The sequence below is a fragment of the Parambassis ranga genome, chromosome 19 (genome assembly GCF_900634625.1).
Source record: "Parambassis ranga chromosome 19, fParRan2.1, whole genome shotgun sequence".
In the NCBI taxonomy this organism is placed as follows: Eukaryota; Metazoa; Chordata; class Actinopteri; family Ambassidae; genus Parambassis; species Parambassis ranga.
In genome coordinates this window covers 8,457,966-8,473,967 of record NC_041039.1, presented here as the reverse complement: position 1 = coordinate 8,473,967, position 16,002 = coordinate 8,457,966, and positions in this window count along the sequence as shown.

The window sequence follows — 16,002 nt, the reverse complement described above, 5'->3', positions numbered from 1 at the left end:
AGGGGGAGGTCTGACAAAGCAGCTTAATTTGATTTTAGCAGCTGACATGTGAAAACTCATGTCAGGCTCTTTTAAGGCCGGGTTGATGTCTGTTGTTCATGATGACCGCAGACATTCAGGTATAGACAGTGTTAACCGTTTTCTGTGTAGAGAGGTTGGGCAACTTCTGTAAAAATCCCCAAAGAAAAAAAAGTCCCTTTTTAATGGTTGCTGTCTCAGCATTGTACAAAGGTAGGCGTGCTATTCTTTCATCACACCTGACAGTGAAATCCACACAGTCATACTGTAACACACCTCAGGTGTCTCTGTCCCATATTTTCAGTATATTTCAGATAAGCTACCTGCGAGCTACAGGAGTACAGTGCCTCTGCGCTTCCAGCTGTGTGTAAGGCTTCTTGTAAAGCAACACTTGATGTCTGCTTGGCGGCCCTCCATGCTGCTCATCTCCAGCAAGCTCTGACTAAACCCTCTGTGTGTTCTCATCACTCTCACATGGGAATTGGGCAGCTGGAAAAATGCTTATTCTTTGTGTTTTGTCAGAGAGCCTGCTCTGTCCACAGCCACATGTCTGCGGAAGAGATATCCAAGCATGGCAAAGCACCAAGAGTTTTCCTGAGGGGAGCAGAGAGTGTTTGACTGTGGGCTACACAGAGAGTCATGAAGAAATACTTCACTGGATATATGTTCACATAAAAACTTGTTGATGAGTACAGTTTTTAGTTTAAATGTGTCAGCCGTGTATTATACAGCAATTGTGGCTTCTAAGGTGATGTGTAGATTTTGCTCCTTCTGTGTCCATGCAGTTTAAGTGTGTGTGTGTGTGTGTCTTTTTGTTACCCTTTAACTAACCAGAAGGGATGTGCAATGTTGTTTTTGACCAATTAGCATTGAGCCCTGCTAGACTGGGTTCTTCAAAAATTTCAGATCCTTGGCTTTATGTCCAAAGTTATGTGCAAAATCACTAAGAAAGTTTTTTGTTTCATCTTTTTTTTATATTTGAAACCGTGGTAATCCTCTTGGCTCTGCATGTGGAGTGGAGGGAAATAGATTAGCATGTAGCAGCAGGGTCTCTGTGTTCTCAAACAAAATATTAGGTTTGAGTTTCACATAACAATTCAACTTGAGACAACTAATATGTGATCCAGGTAATTAGATAATAATACATGTGTCATCATTGTAACAGCAATCATGAGATAACATCCTTTATAAATTGTGATTTTCTAATCTTAACTAAACACTAGTCAAACTGCAGATTTTACAGTGCCAGACACATCAAGTCAAAAATGTGTTGTGTATATACAAAACGCTTCTATATTGTCCCCTGCCTCTTGCTTTTACTTGTGAGTTATAGTTTGTGGTTCAGGCCATCATATTTGCAATTAGTTGGATACATTTGTCATTCATGCTGTCTTCTCCTGCTCCCAGGAGCCCCTTCAACTTTAAAGCACTCGCACATATTTTACTGACAGACCATCTTTCCTCAAATCCGAGGCTGTGATATATCACTGTGAGAATTTCTCTCTCTGCAGGAAAATGGTTTCTTCATTCTCTCTGATAATAACTTTGATCGCTGACAGCGAGCTGAGCCTGGCTTCCTGATTTTCTTTCGAAATGCTCCGTGCATGAAGAGTGAGAGAGAGATACATCTTTTCATTATGACATGAAGAGAGCAAGATAAAGACAAGACTGTGGGATAATACAGATGTAACGGTTAAAATTGAAGGTTGGAGGTGTGCATGTCTGCCCTCCTCGTCTGGGGTTTCCACGTAAATAAACTAACTGGTGTATGTTTCAGTTCAGTGTCCCCATAAATGTGATTACAGAACAAGATAGAGGTCATTTAATAAAAAAATATAATACAGCTAAACAGTGGCCAGAAAAAGGGAAACAGAGGACACCTGCAGACATATATACATTTGTTTTGGCATTATTGATGGTCAGTAGGAGAGAATATCTGTTTTCATTATGGAAACCTGTGGTGGCTCCACCCTCTGAGGTTTAACTCTGCAGCTTTTGGAAAAAAAAATGTTTGTTTAACTGAAACTTCAGCCTGTGATGAGTCAGTGCTTAATCTCCAAAGGGCAGACAGCAGAAGACAGTCTTGTATCTTTCAGTGTGGTACTTTGGTAAACAAGATGCCTCAGCGCAGCGGGACTGTCTTCACAGTGGGGCTTCGTTGTAGACCTCAGCATAATCAAAGCTCTTGTTCGGAGATGTGAATGCCTAGTTTTCGGGTTTGGACATCCCCAGTAATTTCTCACCACTAACAAAGCTGCCTGCTGCCTTCTGTGCTGAGTGGAATCTGTGATTTAGATCTAAAGGCCTTATTTGAAAGTGCTGGTCATGCATGCAAACAAGGGGGTGCTATGAAACCATGGCCTTTGTCTGACACACAATAGCATTTCAACCACTGGGGAACAGCTTGGATCTCCATAGAACTGGCATTACTTTCATGTCAAGTGACACTGAAGGCAATAGAGTGACCAACTTCTAAAAAAGGCCTCTACACATTCAGCTCTTGTGCTCTCCTTTTCTCTCCTCTGGTCTTTCAGGATTGCTGGATTGGGACATTATTTCATATTCTTTTAAAGTGGTGCCAAGCTATTCAAACAGCACTAGCTTTGATCAGGGCTGCGATTTGTGGAGTAAAGGCTAAGGCTTGACTGGTAGAGCTCACTCAAGTAGTGGCAGCGTTTATGTGTCTTTAATACAACTAGACAAACAGATGTGTTTGCCTTGTATCTTGTATGTATTTACACGACATGACTCCCGAGCCAAAGCTGCTGGATTCATAAGCAACATTTATACCCTCAGCATCAACTTTAATAATAGTTTGTTTTGACACATTAGCTGAAACATGGGGCTTTGATGTAATGCCCTGATTTTCCTCCTTCTCATGGAGTAATAAATCAGTCTTAGTGCACTTTTCTCCAGGTCTAAACCATGCTTTTCTACATGTTTCTGATTTTAGACATTTCATTTAACAGGCCAAACCATTTATTAATTCACTGTAGGCCTGTCACCAATCAGACTTTTACTACAGATTTAACACAGCCAAATAGGTTCACCTGGCCTGAATCTCTCTTAGGTTAGCAGATAAACCAGGAAAGAGACAATAAATGCTCCATTTAAACAGAGTGGAGAAAAAAGAGACAGACAGGGGAAGGTAGGTAAAGAAAAAGGTGGTTGGTGTGTGGGGGTTGATGAGAGGGGGGTCATGTTGTTTGATCAGCAGACATAGGGGGGGAGGTTGAAAATCCCTTGATGCTGATAGTGGGCAGCGGTTTAACCCCCTGGAGTGATTGACACTACTGCTACTCCACTGCGGGCTAAAGAGAGGGGTGGGTCGGTGGATGTATGGGGTGGGGCGGGCAAGGAAGAGGGGGGAGGCATGTTTCTGGCTTTACATTTGCATCCGCTGCCCGTGGGTGGTTGTGTTAATAATGTGGCAACTGGGAAGATTAATTGTGGGCAAGCAGCAGGATTACGAGGGTCTTTGTGGGAGCAAAGGGAGCACTGGGAGGGAAAGGCCTGTGATCTGTGAGGCTGAGAGGAAATTAGTCAGGGCAGGCTGGAGCTGCCTTTTAACAGCGTACCTAAGGAAATGAAAGGCTTGTGCAAAGAGGATATTGAAATAAGTAGCCAGAAAATTGTTGACATTCTTAAGAGGCCAATATTGTAATTATTCATTGTGGTGTTGTGAACGCACACAAGAGGACAAAAGCTGTGAAATGCAACAGATTTTCTTACCAATACGTTACATATATTTTCACATTATCAAAGCGAAAGAGTTAAAAGCAGGGTTGGTTCATGTCTGGTAGCCAATTAAGAAAAAAATAACAGCACAGCGAAGGCAGATTCAGGTTTGTGCAGCTGTGTCTCCTTTCTGGGTGAAGAAAGAAGTGAAGCAGCAGGGAAAGAGTCTCATGCCACCTGTTGGAATGTTTACACATAGCAGCTCAGGTACTCCTCTGCTTCCTGACCCTCAGCTGACCCTTTTCTCACCGCATTTATCTATGTGATTTATTTATTTTTTTCTACACATGCACTGTTTTTTACATGATTGGCACTCAAAGGAGAGTGTCTTAGTATTTTAGCAGTATCAAGTTAACTGTGTGCTGTTACAGAAGCCTTTAATGGTGCAAACGTCAATTTTTCCCACACACACTCAGGAGAATTCTCACTTCGCAGCCAGCTTGCCTTCATCGATGTTTGGCTGCTTTGCTTGTGGCTTTCTCATCAGTAATCATTTAAAAATATAGGTAAGCATCTGGACATTCAGGCCTCTTAATTAAAATACTGGTGTTTTTCCAGTATAATAGAAATCATGAAAAATGGCCTGTCATGGCAAATTTCTGGGAAAAAAACAACAGATGACAAAAGCTGGGAGGCAGGGGGAGGACAGAAACACAGGGCCTAATGGTTGTTAATTAAAAGTAATTGTTGAATTGCTGAAATAGCATGGCTTAAATGTATAACAATTTAAAGGTGTAGGTTGGAAATTCATCAACAAATGCTTTTGTTTCTTGTGCACTCAATGAGAGAAAAAAAGCACCATTCTTAGTTTTGTGTTGTCACAGTGCAAGCTAGTCCACCTATGAGCTTTCCCAGACTTCCAGGCGTGACTCACCAGTATCTGGAAAGATATACAGTTGCAAATGTGTGTGTGTGTGTGTGTGACATGATTGTGCTTTGAAATAAATTCCTAATACACTGAGCCTTGGTTGATTTGTGGTCTCTGAGCTGAGCATCTGAGATGTAGTCTTGTATTTCAACTATGTTTTTAGTTGTGCCAAGATGTTGCACCACTCATTATTTTCCTGGGATTTTCTGAAGCACCATCGTTTATCAGAGAGATTTATTGGCATATGGACTTCCAGATGTTTTGAGTATCTTTTCCAGAAAGCTAGAGAGAGAGAGAGAGAGCGTGTTTTAAAGTTAGACCACAACAGCGCTGTAGACATTTTTTTTTTTATTATTATTAAGGTGCGACATATGCAGATGATTAGATTTGAATACAGTACGTGTGATACAGATTCTTTGTCCTAATTAAGCTAAATCCAAAAAGATTGGTTGATGTTTCACAGCATCTGGTCACTGTCACCCGACATAAGCATTACTCTCTGTGAAGGAAATAGATATTCTTTGTTTACACCAGACACGAAGGGTCAGTTCAACCAAATGGTTAACACATTTACAAAGAGTTTATAGCTGGTGTTTTTACTCATGCTGACAGTTTCAGGTTTATTTGCCAGTTTTTTTTTAAAGATCTCTGCTTATTTAGAACATGACTGCCAATACAATGGAGCTGAGTGGCCTGCTTTGGTCATTATATTATTTAGGCCAAGGACTACAGAGTACAGACACATGATTGCTCTTCGGCAGGTGATCCGTGAGTCTGCAGGCTTCCAATTTTGGATTTCCAATTTTCTGTCAATTTTGCAGGTGCAGAATCTGAGGAGAGGCTAAACTTTGGGCAAATATACCATCATTTGAGAAGTGTATATATTCATAAATTTAATTATTTGTACCGACAAAAATGGTGTTTAAACACAAGTAGGTTTCTCACCCAACTGTTGTACACATAGTTCATTATGTGTCCTAAGATTCAAACAACTGCGCACAAAGAGTAATGGTCCTGTGAACATTTATGAAGCTTTAAGCAGAGAAATACAAACCAGCACTGGTCAAAATGTCTCATAACACAGAAAACTGTAACACCTCATTCCACATGAGATTCTATGACATACAGAAATGTGTTTAAAGGCTGTACCTTTAGACAGGACACTTAAGGGAGTCATGGGGTTACAGTACAACTGGCATAATACATTATGCAGATATAACCTCTTAAATTAGGCTCTTTGAAACATTTTTTCCCTTTTCAGTACATTTCCATTAGTGCAGAGGCGACAGCTATTTAAAAAGTGGGAAGTTAAATAGTGCTTTTACAGTAATAGAACTGAGCAGTTGTAAAAAAAAATATGCATGGGAATAAGTGAATACATATTATATTAATAGACCTTTTGAAGCAATGAATCAGTGCTGTTGAGGAGGAAAAAAAACATTTTTGTGCCTGGCGCTAACTGTAATCTGACCTCTAGGTCTGCTCACAAAACGTAGCCAGTTGATCATGACTCTGATTATGAGATTATAAAGCCAGGAGAGAACAGAAGTACAGCATCACTTGGCTTGATTTTTTTTTGCCAGTTTTTTGTGAGGTTGATCAGATTTTTCACGCAGCTTTAAAAAAAAAAATAACGCCTCATTGTTTTGGAGGTAAATGGCTGATTTGGAGGAGGCAGCACAAGGATTTAGTCAGAAGCAGAAGCAGTTGTTTGTGTTGGGCGATACTGAAATAACCTTGGGACTGGAGATAAGAAGCCATGGGGCCACTTTTGTTGTTACTAACAAAATGTGACATTTGGCCATTAGAGCTGTTTCAAGTCAGCGTGCATAAGAAATTTAAATTTCAACAACTGGCCTTTTCTATCGTGCGCATGGTGAACAAGCTGAAACAGGTTTGGCCTGGTGCTTATAGTGGATGTATCCATAAATTATCATCACAGAGCGAGCTGCTGTTATTGTACAGCTTCAACCTCCTTGCATTGAGTTTCAGATCATGTTCCACTCTCTCCCCTCTCTATATCTCAGCTGCGACTTTGTCATGCAGCCAAGCACGTAATATGCTCTGAGCTCTGTATCATGTCCAATTATAATTAGCTTTGTCAGGCCTGAGCCCTACAACCCTCATGCAGATAATATGATAATATGTCTTCATAACCAAGTGACCTTACATGTGCAATATTTCTCTCCTTCTTAAGATTGCGTGTCAATAAAGTAATGGAGTCTGGGAGGCGGTGGCAGGGGAAGATTTAGATGATTGGGCTCTCAGGTGCAGTGATGTATAACCGTTATTATTCTACCTGTCGGAGTTGTATACACAGCTGGGCGCAGCATGGTGGTGGCCGGGGAAAGAGCTGGGCTTTCAAGGGAGGCCTTTGTTAATAAGCTTTTAATCCTTCGTTAAATCCCGCCGCAGAGGGACGCCTTCTCATTTTCGCTCTGAAGTAACGAGTTAGATTATAAGGCCTGCAGTGTCATAGTGATATTAAAAATAGAAAGCCCAATTGATGATTTTTATGTTTATTTGTGCAGACATTTTGCTCACTGATCAATAAATAGACTGAAAATTAGTAGACAACATTTGATTATCTGATTTTTAAAGATGTTATCATCCCCCCATCATCCCAACTTATCATCACATTAATTGGATGTCATTACTTAATTCTTATCATCACATCCAATGGCTCTTATCCCTTATCCAATGGTTATAATCCCATTAAATGGATTTGATCTCTTTCGTTATTTTATCAATAAATACCTTTTTATTCACCGTTTGCTTTCCCTTGTTACCACTGACACGTGTAGATCTAGGATCCTCTTTTAGCTATATTATCACACTAAATCATCTTTTATCACCCCATCTCATGGCTGTTATCACATGTTATCATTATCATTATTGTGATTATTATTATCAGGGGAGGGTTTTTTTTTACATTTTGCATGCACTTATTGTCTTCATCACACATGGACACATAGTTACATAAAGTTTCAGTCACCTTTAAACACATTTAAACACTGTTGTAAATTGTATATACAATTTGAAGTGTTAAGAATCTAATAAAAACACAGTGTTAAGCATTTTAAATAATTGTTTTATATAGTCAATAAAGCCTTCAATCATTTAATTCAGCCGTAAATCCTTTAATGTCATATCGGCATGCCTTTGTCATAAGAAATTTGTGTAGAAGATCTGCCTCCAGCTCATGGGTGCAGACATGTGCAGCCAAGCAGACACTTTGGTTTCGGGTAGTAACAGAGGTCAGCAAAAACACCAAACACATTGACAAATATGTAATAGCTGTAAGATTCCCATACACTGTTGCGTCTCACCCTGCTATTCACACCCTGTGGTGGAGAGGACCAACTGGACAAGAGAGTCTCCTTTTAAAAGGGAGATGAGCACAGAATTCCTGACAAGCTGAGGTTTCACTAACACTGACGCAATGTAATGAGGGAGCCAGAGGTGAGGCCTATCTCAGCACGTCTGTGTGGATTTCCCTGAGTGATTGATGTGTTCCAGTCAAATGAAGCAGTAGGCTGAGTGATATGACACTTGTCTCGCTGTGACACACGTGTTCACGGCTAACGGTTATTGGTGTTGATGGGCCCCACTCCACTCAGCCAGCCAGGCACAGTTATTTTGATCCCTTGTTCTTTTATTTCTGTCCCCCCTCTTCCCTGTTTTCTGTCTCCTTGCCACATCAAATCAGACTTTAGAGACAGAGGCAGAACCCTCAGGTACTAGCTGATTAAGCATCAGGAGCTGAGACGAGATGAAAGTAATAATAGGGACCAGGCAGCCGGGTGGGCACCTAACATCTCAGGTAGGAAGTGGTGGAAGGATCCTGTGACAGAGCTTATAGGGCTTCAAAAAGCATAACTGTCTCTGCTGCCAACTCGTCAGAAGTTAGTCCCTTATTATTATTTAACAGTTTGTTTCTCAGCAGTGTTTAACATTTGGAAAACTTTTACAGGGCTCAGTGTGGTGCAATAAACTAGAAAGGCAGCAAAGGATTGATTGATTAGTAAATGTTTTTAGCAGGTACATGTAATAATAATATGTAACAGAGATAGCAGATAGCATGCACTTTAGCCATGCCAGCTGCCTGCCATGACAATGACAGATGAGAGTGTTAGTGTTCTACGTTAGACCAGACTGAAAATTATCAAAATTATTGCATCTTGGCAGTTCCTGATTCCACCCAACTCCGTCCAATATGGAATATCAGCTGAACTAATGAGTCTGTGATCAGCAACAGATGAGTGCTTCGTGCATACATCACTACAGAAAGGTAGTGGGGGCTAAAACTCAGGCATCTGCATGGCCAAAATGCTTGTGGCTCTTCATTTTTGCGTATTTGTTTTCCACATGACTTGAAATTGGAAAATATTTTTTGGAAGGAATTGTCCAGACTGTTTTTATTAAGTTCACATGAGTGCAATCTACTGTAGTCACATTCAGATGACAAAAAGTTACATATGCCATAAACACCAGGATTCAGTAGAGCGTTATCAGTTAATTGATTTATTGTATCATTTTTTTGCAAGTGAAAATGAGTTTGGAGGAATCCTCCACGGCTGTTATCTCATAAGTCGTGACTCCAAACATTTTCGACATCAGATGGCCTTTCTTTCATTTTAGAAACCTAAAATCAAACACTGATGCACTAATAGACTAATGAGCAGTAATTGGATTAAAGTGTATCCAGATTGATCAGAGTCTGATGCTGTGTTCCTGCAGTGAGAGCTGCTGCAGAGTCTTGGAACTCTCCAAGTGTCTTTTGTTTAATCCCCGGCAGATGTGGGCGACAATTCCAGTGGACACAAGATGGTCGCCATCAAATACTATCTGCTCCTGGTCTCTGTGACAGCTCTCATTATTGGAGGCCACCGAATAGTTACCAACTGATAAAAGCATATCACACTGCAGAGGAAATTGAATTCTGGAGGACATAAATTCTGACTGGGAGAGATCATAGTCAGAAGCTAATTTAAGGAAGATTAAATTAATTTCGATGACATCCATTCTATCTTGACGAAGTCGCTACATAACATTATGTAGCTCTGTTGCCTTGAGATAAGAGGATAGTCATTTTAGACTGGGCACAGCAGTAGCTGAGGATCAAGCCCTAATCCCATTGCTGCAACCTTTTTTTACAGAACATCATGGAGGATACAGACTGTCTGACAACCATTATTCAGTAAGGGGATTTTAAAAGTCTTTCACTTTAGTGTGATAATTTAATTGACTGCTGACCCAAACCCTCAGGACACAACTTGCCTTCATACTCAGCCAGCTCAGTTTTTTTTTTTTTTTCGTTCGCTGTCATATTTTTTATTTAGTCTCAAATCAAAAGTACATGGCAGTGTATTATTTTCCTCCAGAAGACAAGTCATGCAATATCTCTAGCTGAAGCTAGGTAGAAACCCTTCCTTTAAAACACGAGGGAAACAAGAGTTTGAAAATAAAATAAAAATAATCCTCAACCAGCAGCTGGCAAATTTTCAAGGTGATTAAAATCAGATGTGTTTTTGTATGTAGCATCTTCTTGTGTGCAGATCCTTCAGCTCAGCTTTGGTACCATTTGCTCCACTCAGGTCTGTTGTTGTGATCCGAACTGTATGTATCATGTTTTTTAATTTGTTCACCCCTTAAAATTAAACTCCGAGTGCAGCATTAATATATTTTGCTGTTAGTATCATTTAGTTTGTCTTGGTACCTCCACTGTGTGAAAAATGGCCTTTTCTCACAAGACAGAGCTCTTGTGGTTGAGCTGTCTAAATGGCTAATGAATTACAGATGAACATTGATGCAAATTAATCTCCCAGAAGTCCCTGGGTAATATGGCAACCATTTAAAACTTTAATCAATAACCCTAAAGTTGAAAGCATGCGGGCGCCTGCACTTGTTTGGTCACAATAAACAGAATACAGACTGCAGCCTCCTCTAAATCATGGTGACAAGCACAGTCACGCTAAATCACTAGAAATGAAAAATAAATGTCTGCATAACTTTATCAGCTGTGACTCCATGTTTCCTTCGGGAGCAAGAAGGATATCAGCAAAAAAACAACAGTGGAAATGAATGATTCATCAACTAAAACTACCGCTCCAGTCCTCTCATACTGATGGTTTTAGCTAATGATATATGACCACTGATGAAATATGTGCTGCAGAAAAAGAGGGCACAACAAGATTTCATTAAGTGGCCTAAAACTGTAACTTAACATGTTCTACATGCCAGCTGTCTGTTCTCAGGTCACTTGAGATTATTATGTACAAGTAGCTTACAATGTAAAACCCACTGGATATGAATGCTAGTGTTTATTATTGTACAAGTTGAAATATCCCAAACTCTACATGGTCATCTGTTAATCTCTGACTTCTGCTGCTGAGCCTATAATTATATACTGAAAGTATGGTCTACTTTCAGTATATAATTATAGGCTCCCATACACACACATGGCAGGCTTTAGTATCTGTGATGTGTCCTCCATGAGGTAATGGATAATACATCTGTCCCACGTGTGTATGTTATGCATCATATTTCATAAAGAAGGTTTTATTAGAATGTAAGACTGCAGCATGCACGAAAGGCATGTCGTCTTTTTATTAGATCTTGTGAACAAACCATGTACTGTATATATTATACCCCAGTTGTTTCCATACCTTCACACTTGATGCCTCTTTAATTGTCTGCAGACGTCTGCGATTGTCAGACACACAATAACATTTTATTACCCACCCCTCTTCCATGTTCTCATGAATTTGGCCCTGATCTTCCTCTCCATCACAGAGAGATGATACGTAGACAGTTCGCTCATCCTTCTCTTCCTCCCACTATCCCTTTCCTGTCCTCCATCTTTCAGAACCGTAACCTACGGTCGCCAGCTGTGCAGGGAGCCCCAGAGTGTATTTACGCTGAGCTGCACTTTATCACACACAGCCACACAGCTGCCAACTTTACTCGCAGCATATTCCAGCCTCCCAGCCAGTGGTCATGTTTTTTTCTGTGTGTGTGTGCCGGTGAGGTCCCGCACTGCTTCTTTCTCTCCAGCTGCTGCCCTGCTGGAGAAGGTGGGGTGAACTGTTAATGGCCTGTAGAGTACAAACAGCGGTGCCCACGGCTGCCACTGGGCAGGCTTACAGCGCGCTCTCCAGTAAAAACACAAGGCTAAAACAAACGCCGCCATTCACAGTTCTGTGCAGGGTTTAACAGTGCTCCTTTTGTCTCCTAACTGATGTATTGATTATTGATGGCCCTTTCCGCTGGCCTCTTGTTGATATTTGGTTATGGCATTAAAATAACTCCTCCATGTTTGGCTCAGGAACAGCATAAATCTGTCCTCAGAGTGCAGGGGACATGGTGATGGGCTGCCTCCTTCCCTGCCGACCTCTTGTCCCCAGGCAGACTGAGTGGAATACATTGCCCCCCTCTCTCTTATAAGGTCCCCTGTGTCCTCACAGCCTATCAGGACAGAGTGATCTCTACCCCCTCCCCCCAACTCGTAGCATATCAGGAGCTGCTGGTGCAGACTTTTATGCAAGGTGACAGCTCCTCACACTTCAGTGTTCGGATCACCTCAAGTAGCTCAGATATCGGAAAAAATGAGCACACTTCCCACTGCGGTGACCAAATGTAGATTGACTGAGGGTATCCGCGGGCCGCGGCGCCCCTATCCTCCTGTCCTGACAGAACAGGGCTGCTGGTAACTCTCTACATAAGAGAGAGCAGAGTGTGGAGACACATCAGAGGGGAAAGCTGGCTGCAGACAGAAGGGGGAGGGAGTGGAGGGAGTGAACACTTTGAAGCCATTGGAGGTGATGTCAAGTTTGCTTAGACTCAAGGATGGTGTTTGAATATGCTGGCCACTAATATGGCACCAGTATCTCTGTCTTCATCTCTGTTTTCTGTCACTATGTACAATCTGGGCTCGTCTCCTCGGCTCCTGACAATGTCCTTTCACATCATGTTATTGCACACTCGGAGCAAGTCAGCAAGCCGTCACTCAGCTCCTTTGTCTGAAAGTCAGGCCCATCTTTGCTGTTAATGCACTGGGTGTCTGTATAAAAGTGATGGGGAATCTGTTTCCCTGCCAGAAAATCATTGGCAGTGGAACTAGAGTATCTCTTGCTGGCTGCCTTATTTACAACAGGTGTAGGTACATCCTCCATGACCTGACTGAGGGTTGGTTTGCATGCAGAGATTTAATTGACAAACTAAGCCTTCATGCACATAACTTCAGCCTTTTCTTTTTTTACTTCAAATATCTATTATGTATGTCAGTACAGAATACCCATGTATCTTCCCTGCCCAGGGCAAAAAAAGCAATTTTTCCTGAAGATGCACAGTAAATATATTTTTTATCCTCCCTGGGTTTGTTGTTTTTTTGTATGTCTGTGTAAGTTCAGTTAGGGAAACCTTGATGGAGTGAAGTCAGAAAACTGAGGAAGGATTTAATATTCTGCTTAGCAAGAGTGGTTCAATTCAATTTGATTTCATTTATATAGTGCATTTTACATCAGGATTGTCTCAGGGCTCTTTACAGAAGCCCAGAGCCTGAAGCCCCTTAAGAACGGCAAGGAAAAACTCCTTTTAACAGGAAGAAACCTTGAGCATGAGCAGGCTCATAAGAGAGAACTACCCTAGTAGTAATACACCTTAATAAACAGAAAGGTTTCAAGTCTGGTCTTAAAGGTGGAGGTGGTTTCTGCCTCCTGAACCCAAGTTTGAAGCTGGTTCCATAGTAGCGGTGCCTGGTAGCTAAAGACTCGTCCTCCCATTCTGGTTTGATGAATTCTAGGTACTACAAGTAAACCTGCACTCTGTGACCTGAGTGTTCTATTAGGAACATATGGTACTATCAGGTCCTGCAGATATAATGGAGCTAGTCCATGTAGAGCCTTGTAGGTAAGGAGAAGGATTTGAAAGTTTATTCTTGACCTTATTGGGAGCCAGTGAAGAGCAGCTAGAACAGCAGCGATATGATCCCTTTAGCCGATTCCTGTCAGAACTCTAGCTGCTGTGTTCTGGATCAGCTGCAGGCTGTTAATGGAGTAATGTGCACATCCTGATAATAGTGAGTTGCAGTAGTCCAGTCTAGAAGTAACAAAAGCATGGAGGAGTTTTTCAGCATCATTCTGATCTTAGCAACAATGTGGAGGTGAAAAAGGTTTTAGTGAACACCTGTTATCTCATTAAATGGTCGTGTATCATGAAAGCGCAGACAATCAGCTGACCAATGCTTGTGACCTTTTTGTGTTTATGTTTTGGTTATGTTTGTCTTTGCTCAAGTTTACTGACCAACCTCACCTAACTGGTAAAGGTAGGTGAGGCTGAGGCATGTTTTAAAGGTCAAAATGTAAAAGCATCCTTTATTTTCTTAATGTTAAACAGAGCAGCTTTAGATAACTGGTCATACATTTCTTTGGCATATAGAACTAAAGCATCCCCTCAAAACTAATAGTTTAACAGAAAGATTGGATCTCCATTTGTTGAGTATCCTCAGTTTCTTGAGTTTATCCAGTCAGTTGTTCACTGTGGATGAAATCAGCCATCATTTTATGGCCACAGCGCAGTCAGACACAGCCCTCCAGTGTCTTCAGCTGACTCTTCTGGCCCTGTCAAGTCCTCCTTCAATCTGAGAGTCTGAGCAGTCGCGTGGAGGTTGACATGATTGCCTTTAAGCAGTCCCTCTTAGCCAGTGACACACAGCTGCAGCCAGGCACCTCTTCTGACAGTAAGAGCACCATGATGGATTGCCTTGCCAAAACTGCTGATCAAAGGAGGTCAAAGTTCAGATGTGTGTCTGGTTGCACTAGGCATGTGCAATCACCAGAGATGGCTTTTCCTATCACACATTTACTCAGAGCAGTCTGATGGAGCTGCAGAGGAATTATGCCATTAATAATTGGGAATTTACTGCTTATAACAAAAGATGAAACCCTTGTGTGTAAAGAATATTTAAGTTTATTGATCCAGAGGGTTCAGCTGAGCCTCAGAATCATGTGTCAAGTGCAAGCGCTCTCACTCACTCACTCACACTCGGCACGGTGCCCATACGACAGCAAATACTGCTTAGTACTCTTTGACCAGTATTCATACACACATTAATACACATGAAATGCCATGTTTGGGATGTAGAAGCTCTCTGCTGAAAAGAGCAGACATTTAAAAGTTTCTGACATGTGTCGCACTACCATTGAGACAGAGCCGCTGATGTAGGTGGAGCTGACAGCATCCCGGCCATTGAAGATGGCTCTGGGACATACCAAGTTTGGTACGTGTCAGCTCTCATTGTTGTCAGCATGCATCCTATGTGAAGTCGGAATATGTAAACAGCATCATTAAAAGGGAAGTTGTAGGAAACATTTTGGGTGGAGTGACAGGAGATTGTTTCTGATGTTTGACCTCGTTCTACTCATAACACTCAGGTGGGCGGAATCACCCAAATTCTAGAAAGCATTTGTGTTAATGCAGTCATTATAAACTCTTGAAATAATGGTCATGCAGAAAGGACAATTTCACGAAGATGTTCTGTAGGTATGTATGTAGGAATATTTTTAAGCAGCAACCACAATGAGCGGTGAAGCCCATGTGGAAATGTCAAAAACCGCAGTTCCCCATATGGCCTCTAGGGTCTGGCTCCAAAAACATACCTCTTTACTTAGTGATGCAGCTCATGAGATTCATGGCTAAACCATTCTGCAAGGTTTCTAGTTACACTAGCAGATACATGCCTGTAATAGACAGACTTTATCAAACCATTTTTTAATTTGTTTATTTTATTTTATGGATGTATGTTTTTTAAGGCCTACTTGTTCCATATTCTTATCAAGGATGACTTCCCAGTGTCTGCCTTTCTGAAGCTGTTTGTACACAACAAGCAGCTCTGATGTAGATTCAAGCGTGTCTGAATCCTTAATAGATAATGGACATATCCTAACAAGAGCGATTTGGGTGTTGAGTTCTTTAATATAACTTGATTCAGGAGGAAATGAAGCAGAGTGAAGCATCCCTATCTAAAGATCCTGGCTGCAGTGGGAAGTGGAGCAGCTGAGGTGACTGAGGAGTCTTATTTCTAGGCCAGATTCACATTAGTGACATTTATCATTGAGAGGGAAGATGGTATAATTAGCTTGTCAGTCTACTTTAGGCTGAGCTGGCGCTCTTTGTGAAGAAGAATGGACTGCAAGCCCAAGGAGCTGACAGCCAGTCGATAATGTGGCAATTAATGTCATAAATAATTCTAAAGCCAATTATATTAAAATGGACCTCGTACTCTAAAACAGCACTTTATTTCCGATCATTTTATGATGTGTTCTGTATCAAACAGCCGGGACAGACTTTTTTTTCCTCTTTATTTCAACATATGGCCG